The sequence below is a fragment of the Solanum stenotomum genome, unplaced genomic scaffold (genome assembly GCF_019186545.1).
Source record: "Solanum stenotomum isolate F172 unplaced genomic scaffold, ASM1918654v1 scaffold29912, whole genome shotgun sequence".
Classification (NCBI taxonomy): domain Eukaryota; kingdom Viridiplantae; phylum Streptophyta; class Magnoliopsida; order Solanales; family Solanaceae; genus Solanum; species Solanum stenotomum.
The window spans coordinates 2,770-12,220 of record NW_026030711.1 but is presented as its reverse complement, the minus strand read 5'-3'; the positions used below and the strand labels follow the sequence as shown (position 1 = coordinate 12,220).

The following is a 9,451-nucleotide window of genomic DNA, read 5'->3' as shown; positions in this document are numbered from 1 at the left end:
CTATCCTTGTGTCCTTTGTGCATTCTGCAAATTATATATATAAGTACAGGATTTAAACTAAATGTATGTAGGGGTAAAGATGTAAGAAATTAATTACCTCTGCTTGATCCTCTTCTTCAGCTTTTAATTCACACAACACACCTGATAAATAGACTTCAACTCTGTCCTCTCCTTCACACAACACACCTGTGAAATAGACTTGAAGTCTGTCCTCTCCTGCGATTTCTACTATCTGTTTCTTAATCTCCAAGGATGAATATACAAGCTCAGGCTCAATATTACTTAAATGAATGGACTTTAAACTGTCTATATCTGTAAATGCACAAGGGATCTCCGTAAGCTCGCAACGATCTTCTACTATTAATTCCTCAAGCTTGGGAAAAGTTTCCCTATCAACTTTCCATTCTGAAAGCTTGACCCTTCGCAAACTCAAAGTCTTAAGACTTTGATAGATGCCCTCACTTGCATCCCACTTATCCTCCACGAATCGAGAGCACGTAATCTCCAGAATTTCAAGCTGAGGCAATGCCGCGATTGCTGACAACAAAACAGGTGTCACGAGAAAATCAGCCAACCGTAACTCTTTCAAGCTGCTAGGGAAGTGATATCCATTAGGTTGTCGGATTAACACAGAATATTCATAAAAACGGTATATTGCTATGAATGATTCAAGTTTATTAAGCACATCAAGCTTGGGAAACCAATCGCTGTGGGTAGGAGGGTACTGCGGTTCCACGATGGTGCAATCAAGGTGCTGAAGATTTGGGAACTTCTCCAGAGCATCATTCGTGCCTTCAGAATATGAGATATCAACATGGGATAAAGTTGTCAAGTCTTCTAACTTTGAATTCTCACCTTCCAATATTCTACTTTGGATATTGTCTGCATCCTCTTCCTCTTCAAAGAAAGAACTCTTGTGAATTTTCACATGTTTCAGCTTTGACAGTTTTAATATTCTGGGCAGTAATACCATGGTGGAATATCCATTATTGATGAACAAAGTTTCCAGATTCTGGAGGTTTGACCACGACACTGGTATAGCTTTTACAACTCGAGTCCGAATCCTTAAGAACCTCAAATGAAATAGGGACCCTATTTCTTCAATTAAAGAATCGTTCAACTCAATGCTATCCAGTTGCAACACTCTAACAAGTCGAAAGTGTCTTGTGTGAGTGGAGTACTCTGTGTGACTGACATAGTTGGACCGAAGAATCGAACCGCTAACTTTCAAAGATATGAGATGCTTACTACCAACTGAACACTTTTTAGAATTGAACAAAACACATTTTTTGTGGAGTTGGCCCTCCTCAGTATGAATGGTTAGACTATGGTGTAGGAAATCAGAAGCATGAAATCGAGCACCTGGATTGATTATCTTGACAAACTTTTCCTTTTTCGCTTTTACTGAACAAAAATCGTGCACAAGATCATGGACATAGCAAACCTTCATCTTAATAGAAAAAGTATTACTATTCAGGTAGAACATATGATCCACCTTTATCAGGCTACTGGAAACTAAAGCATCCAAGTAACTTTGAGTTGCTTCCTCTAAACTACACTTGGATGGGATATCATGATCCACCAACCCTTCAGCCATCCACAACTGCATCAACTTAGAGACTGGAGTTCGTTTGCTCTTTCGAGATCTTGCAAAGTAAAGCAACAACGGCTTCAAGTGGTATGATAAATGGTCATAACTTAATTGCATAACCTTCATCATCTCCGAATTGATGTTGTCAGAGATAAAGGAATCCAAATTATGTTTAATCTTAAGCCACAAATCCTTTTCCTTTTCTTTCCCTCTATCAATTAATCCAGCAATCAAAACAATAGCAAGAGGAAGACCTTTACATTTCTCAACTATTTCGTGTCCAACATCTGACAATTCAGAAGGGCAGCTTCCTTCTCCAAATACCCTTTTTTCGAATAGTTCCCAACTTTTTTCAGGTGTTAAAACTTGGAGGTCAAGAGGATCAGTGCGGCATTTAACTTGCAAACATACCTTACTACTTCGGCTGGTTAAGATAATTCTATTTCCTCTCTTAAACTTTGGCAAACATGCTATTAACATCTCCCCTATTGCAATATCCCACACATCATCCAACACAATAAGGTACCTTTTATCATACAGTGCTACTCGTAGCTTTTCCGCAAGGTCATCCTCACTTTCTTTTCCTTCCGAGCCAATAACTTGTTGAAGAATCTTCCGCAACACCTTTGACTTGTTATACTTTTGGGAAACAGTGCACCAAGCACGAATCTTGAAATGACTAGCAACTGATGTATTGTGATACACTTTCTTGGCCAGAGTAGTTTTACCGAGTCCTGGCATTCCGACAATCGAAATGACATCAAGCTCAGATTCATGTTGATTAAGGAGCTGGCCAATGATCTTGGATTCTTCTTTCTCATGACCTACTGTTACCTCAACAAAAGGTGATGAGGTTGACTCAATTGGCTCGTCGGAAGACTTTGCATCAAGGAGGTGATCCCCATTCTTATCCTCCAGCTGTAAACTGGTGACTTTTGCCACGATAAGATTGATCTTATCAATGACAGTCGGAAGTGAGAAGATGAGATGCGAGAGAGCTTTATCTCTGACAAGAATGCAATTAATGACATGTTGTGCCTCATATGCCACATCTAAAGCATGCAACCAACAAGCTTTAACTACTCCACTACTGCAATCCAATGTTTGCCTGCCTTTCCTGAAAGATGATCTTAGGAATTCAAGGCTTTCTTTCACTATCCCAATTTCTTTCTTTATCAGAGAAACTGAATAAGCATTGGAAATGAGCAAATCATTTAAATGTATGAGTAGAAGATTCATGAAGAGGAAACCATCATCCATAGGAAAGCAAAGTTGAGATGACTGATCCGGGGCTTTCAAAAAAATCTGTTTGATATCTCCCTTCATTTGTTTAATTTCTTGCAACAAGTCTGGAGCTGAAAAGTCCGCTTCATTGATATTATTCTCAGAGCTCTCCTCCATGAGAATAGATATCTTCCTTGTAAGTAGTGCGACATGTGCCAACATATCGTTCAATTTGTCAGGATGGATAAAGCGCTTTGGTATATCAGTGAGAAAGATCAATAGGAACTCGATCATAACATTAATGCTTTGAGTTGGAGCATAATTGACAGCTACTGCACCAGCCATGCGTCCTTGGAGATGAATGAGATAATTTTGAAGAATCCTTGGAGATGCTTTTAGGATTTGCTTGACAAACCGTTTTAGTTGATGAGTTGATGCTGATTCTGTGATGAGCTTAGAAGTAGAAATGTATAGAAGCTCCAGCTCAAGAGGGATTATGTGGATGAGTAGAGAAGTTATCTTGGAAGAGATTTTGGAAGGGTACTCATCCATATAACGTGGTTCATACTTTCCAGTCCAAATATCAAAATAGAATTGTACAAATGTATGAGCAATGAATTGGAAGCGAGGAAAGAGATATTGAGTAGTAGTTGTTTTGTTGGCCAAGAGGATAGGATAGAAATCTGTGAGATGACGGAATACTTGGTGAAGAATTTTGTAGTCAATCATCTGTGGGAGAAGCACATAATAACAATACTTTGGTAGATCATGGAGGTTTGTGAAGAGGTATTCAAACACTTTCTCCTCGCTCTTCTGAACAAGTACATAATTATTATCATTCTTGAAACACAAATAACTTTTCATATCTTCCACCAGCAGAGGGATAAGACAGTACTCCATGTATTTCGCTAGCATAAATTTATATTCATGATAACAGAAAATTGAGGAAGTACGTTTATCGAACTCACTTATATTCTTGGACATCTTCTCATAGAAGTCATCCAAACTTGAATTCCCAAACAGGACAAATGTTCTTAGGAATCTCAGTTCCATTCTTAGCCATTTAATGTCATACAGGTTGGAATATTCTTCTTCTTCCTTCTTTAATTTCTTCAAGCCATTCAAGAAATCATCAATAAGATTCCTGATTCTTATTCTTTTTTCCTCCTAAATTAAAACATAATACATCATCATCATCATCATCATTATTATTATTATTATATTTCTATTATAGTGAATGTCTAATTATGTGGAATCCTTTGTATTATAGTGAATGTCTAATTATGAATATACTATGATGCATAAAGATGTGTTAGTTTGTCTAACATATATAAGGGGGAGATAAGAAGCAATCAAGCGTTGCAAATGCTCCTATTGAATATTTCTAAAGGGTAGAGTCTACCAGATGCATGAAGCATGATAGACTAATCGAATCTAAGTAAATTAAAATAATCCTTGAAAAAGGGCGAGGATCAAAGAATCAAAATGATCATAATAAGGAGAAAATGTGCTCTTGAAGAGCTTACGACATAACACTTCATGAAACCTCATGAGAGAGGTACATACCTAAAAATAATGAAGTGATGAGATCTCAATAAGTTATGCCATATTGTAAATCGATACAAATGATATATCGTTGACGATATCATTGATACAATAGCGCACAATATTGTAAAAGATTATGATGATACAAATTCTTCGTCCAATAAAACATGTTGATGTAGAAATAATTATCAAGTGAAAAGTGGAATGATGCATCTTGGTAAGCGTAAAATTTATTTGACTTGCAGTCTAGACACTAAAAGTCATACATTTACTATTGAATGTTGTCAGTCACTTGACAAAATCAATATGAAAATTCTTGAAGGATTCAAAATCTAAAATATGTACAAGTTTTTGGAAAACTTGTTTATAATCCTCATATATAGATCAAAGCAATCAAGAATCTTTTGTATTGTTATGCAAGTTGATGACTTGAACTGAAACTCTTGATAGTTTTCAAAAGACAATAGATTATTTGCTTAAATAAGTTAAAATGAGGAACTTGCAGCATTATAGAGAGGAGCTATTTTAAATATATAATACAAAAACTTTAATTATAATTTTATTTTAATTAAATTAAATGTGCATATTAAAATTTTCAATCAATATTATACATAAATAAATTAATAAATAAAATATTAATATAATACTAACATGGTGACTTAAATATAATTACAAATATCAAACAAAATGAACTTAAAAATCATTCCACAATTAAATCACTACATATGAAAAATACACCACAAAAACAAATAAAGTCCTTGATACATAACAAAAAATTTCAATGATTACATCCCTAATTTTATCAAAATTGTTATAATCCTCTAAAGTTTAAAAAATTAAACTAAAAAAAGCGTAAATTACGAAGAAAAATATTTGTTACCTTTTTTTGGAGAACCAAAATCTTTAGTCTTGCAAAAATATTGTTGTTACCTTTATTTCTAATTCCGTAAAATAATAAATAATATATATAATCATAAAATAAAATTAAAAAATTATTTTATAGAAATTAAAAATAAAATTCTTGAATAAAACTTAACCAAACTTATGAGATATGTTAATTAATTAATAAGGGGTATATTGGTAAATATGTATATGCGTAGGGGATATTTTAGTCTTTTAAAAAATAATTTTCTATTTCTGCTTTTGTTTTTTTAAAACAAAATTTTTTGACTTCCTCCTAACTGCAGAAAAACTTCTCCATCTTCCATTTAAGAGTAGTTTTAAGGATTTGCCAAACACTTGATTTTCAAAACAAAAAATAAAAACTTTTTGCCTCCCAACAATATCAAACAGACTCTTAATGACTGGAATCTCAATGATTAAGATTAGAACATTCATTAAGTGCAAACAAATGAGGCTTATTAAAACAGAAGGCGTACTATTTAAGGAAAAATGACAAATATACCCCGAACTATCGTAAATGGTATTCAAATTCCTTTGTCAAACTTTTGAATATTGGTGCCCCTGTCATTCAAAAACTAGGGCATATTTGGACATGATTTATGAAAACTATTAAAATTTATCCTACTGGTATACAATTTTACCAAATAAGCAAATTATAGTTCATCTCACATTTTAAAAAATCGCATAATTATTGAAATTTTGTGCAGATTTCATAAACGAACCTGTTCCTTCTGGACAACTGTTTCAGCCTGATGATCAATCGTTGGGTTTGCCTCAAACTCAAGGATTTTTCTCACCTCTACAAGTATCTCATTTATTTCCTCTGTAAAATTCCTGTTTTTGTATTTTTGAATAATTATTTTACCTACATAACTATCTTGGTCCATGTTGGCCTGAATTAATAATTTATCAACAACAGTCTCTGCTTTATCTATTGTACGTCGAATTTTATCGACTCGTACATCCCATTGCGTACTATTACTTCTCTGATTCGCGTTATCGACTAAGAATGCATTTAATCGCTTCACTTCATCAAACAAATCTTCGCATGATCTCTTCAATCCTGTAGACAACTTCCAATTACAACTTATAAGATGCGACAAGTTCTCCACCAGAAGGCTCACGGTGGCTGTCACAGCCGTAAACGGATCCATAATTCTGAGAATTAAGTTGATGAAGAAGAATAGTAGTAGTAGTAATTAAAGATGACAATTTCTATGTTAGTGACATAGTTGTGTGTATATAAAGATGTGGAATATATTAACTTAAGTTGACTCTCATGAATTAAATTAACCAAGTCTTTTAGTATTATTTCTTAATATATATAATAATACACCACCAGCTTACAACTAGGAGCAACATTAACAATTTAATAATCCAATGACAGCTAATATTTGAATAATTAAGTTCATATTAATAGAAAAATTACTAGAAAACAAATTAGGTGTTGTTGGAAAGAGGTTCACATTGGTCGAAAAACTTGAAAATAAATTGGTGTTGTTGGAAAGCTAGCTTGAAAACAATTGAGAATTACTATTAACGGTAGCAAAATTAAAAAATATATATTTAGTTGTATTCAGAGTCGCTAAAGCTTTTAGTGATAGTTATATAGAGTGTTGGTTATAAAGACGCATATTTATTATTGTCGCTGAATATAATATAACAACAATTATTTTATTGCCGCTAAACAATTAAAGTAATTTTTAAAATTTATTTGCTGTAAATTGAGTTTGTTAGATTTGTTGTGATTGATAATTGAGGTTTGTTTTTATGATATATAAAATTATGTTTTTAATATGAGCTTATTTGACAGAAATTTAAGTGTTGAATCATGTGTTTTTGTAAAGATATGACACTTGTACCTAACTCAATCTCAAAAGCTAGCTCGTGAGGAAGGATTGTCCATGATTCATATAAGCAGATCACTAGTCCATTCCCCAACTAATGTGGAACTTTTACCCACTCTTGTTGAGAATAGCAGAAGAAAAGTATAATCGAAAAACCATCTGCTAGTCCAAGATCGTTAACTAAGATCGAAGGATTCAACTAAAGAAGAGGAAGCTAGAAAGGAGAATTTGTTTATGGAAGAAGACTTGTGAATTGGGTTGTTCTTTTGGTTTATTCTTGGGTTGTATACAAATGACAATAGTCACCCCTATTTATACTTGTGTACGGATGGTTCTAGATATTACAAGCTCTAAACTATTCTATCATTTACTACAAAAATATCTTCTCTAGAATATCTACAAGAAGCATGAAGAAAATAAGAGCTAGAGAGAACTAGGTATTTTTTTATCACCATAAAATTTGTAAGACACTCCATGATGATATTACAAATGAGGATGCTTAAATAAATACTATTTCAAAAGTGATGAATAAATTGAAAAATACTACTTTTCAAATTTAAAATATAATTAAATTGAATTATTAAAACCAATTTTTTTCTACTCGAAATGATAAATATATTTGCAAATGGATAAGCATTTGTCAGTTGATTTTTCCGGGGTAATTTAAGAGGCATTTAATAATAGATTCTAAATATTTTCATTATCTAAATTTTGTGGATTCATAATAGATTTTAAATATTTTCTTTATCTTAATTTTGTGGAATCGAGTGAGAGATGGAATAATATTTCATTATTTTTTTTGCACATAATATTAGGAATAATGCTCATATCATACTTAAATATATTTAAATAGAATTTCAAAAATGAAGAATAAATTGAAAAACATTATTTTCCAAATTAAAAATATAATTAAATTTAAAATTTTCATTATCCAACACTAATATTAAAATAAAATAAAAGTTACGTTAAAATAAATAAATATTTTTTATTACTAGGTCCTTTATTTAACGGAGAGATTCTTGGGAAGGTGGCCAATTTGATTAAAGTATTTTTGACAGAATTGTTCTTATTATTAAGTATTAACTCTGTGTTGGAGGGTAGCATATTGATCGGTTCAATTTTAAAGTTTAAAACAAATCTTCTTTCTAATTTTGCTTTGAGATTTTGATCATAGTCTAAAGAATATTTGTGTCTTATCCCAAAATATATAATACAACTTTGAAGTGTGAACTGCACCCAACGACCAACTATCAAAATAACTTTATATAGTTTTTCTTATGGTGAGCTGGTATTTAAAAATTATAAAACGAGACCTCGATTCTATTAGACTTCATAAAATATGATAGCCAAAATAATCAATAGTCAACTGAAGAAATGATATTAAATGGTTACTACTTAAGATCTTAATTAATAATATATGTATATCTCTTTTTTATTTACAAAACTAAGTTTTATATTACAAATAAGACAGAATATTTAATTTTTGATTTTTTAAAAAAATATTTTAATATTCGATTTATTTCCTTTTTGGGGGGTTATGTGCTAAATTTATGGGATTGATAATTATTGTTTACCTTTTTATTTTCCAATCATAATTTTACATTTTATATTTTTTTTTTTCCCATATCTTGAATTTCCAAGTTTTTTTTTTTTGTATATTTTAGTATACGATTAATTTTCTATATTTGGGGATTATATGCTAAATTTATGGCATTGATAATTATTATTTACTTTTTGAATTTTCAATCATAATTATACTGTTTTATATTGTTTTTTTATCCATATAATGAATTTTCAAATTTTTTTTGTTTATTTCATTTATTTCCTATTTTGGGAGTTATGTGCTAAATTTATGAAATTTATTTCCTATTTGTACTTAACTCAATCTCAAAAGCTAGCTCGTGAGGAAGGATTGACCTAAGTAACCATTTAAATCTAGAATGTATCATAAAGTAATTAAAAACTTGCATATTATATAGATTTTCATACAAGTTTGGTGTTAAGTCGTATATAATATGTTCATATTATGTTACACCTCAATATATACCATATAATATATAAAAATTGTGTAAAAGAAATATATGAACCATATAATTTATCAACATTATATCATCTAAAACACCAAATTATACCAACATTTAATCATCTAAATTATCAAAATTATATTAGCATTGTATCATCTAAAATATCAAAATTATATCAATATTGTATTATGTGAAATACAAATATTATAGCAACATCTGCACTATCTAATAAAGGAAAAATTATAAGAATATATTATTTAAAATTACATGAATGCTACCTTTATGGAAATCTTCTCCTTGCTAAAGGGGGTTGAAAT

The 9,451-nt window shown here is 31.2% G+C and overlaps 1 pseudogene; it reads right to left on the bottom strand.

The window, feature by feature from the left end:
- Window positions 1-6,417, bottom strand: LOC125851769 (putative late blight resistance protein homolog R1B-16; annotated as a pseudogene).
- Window positions 6,418-9,451: the final 3,034 nt, after the last annotated feature.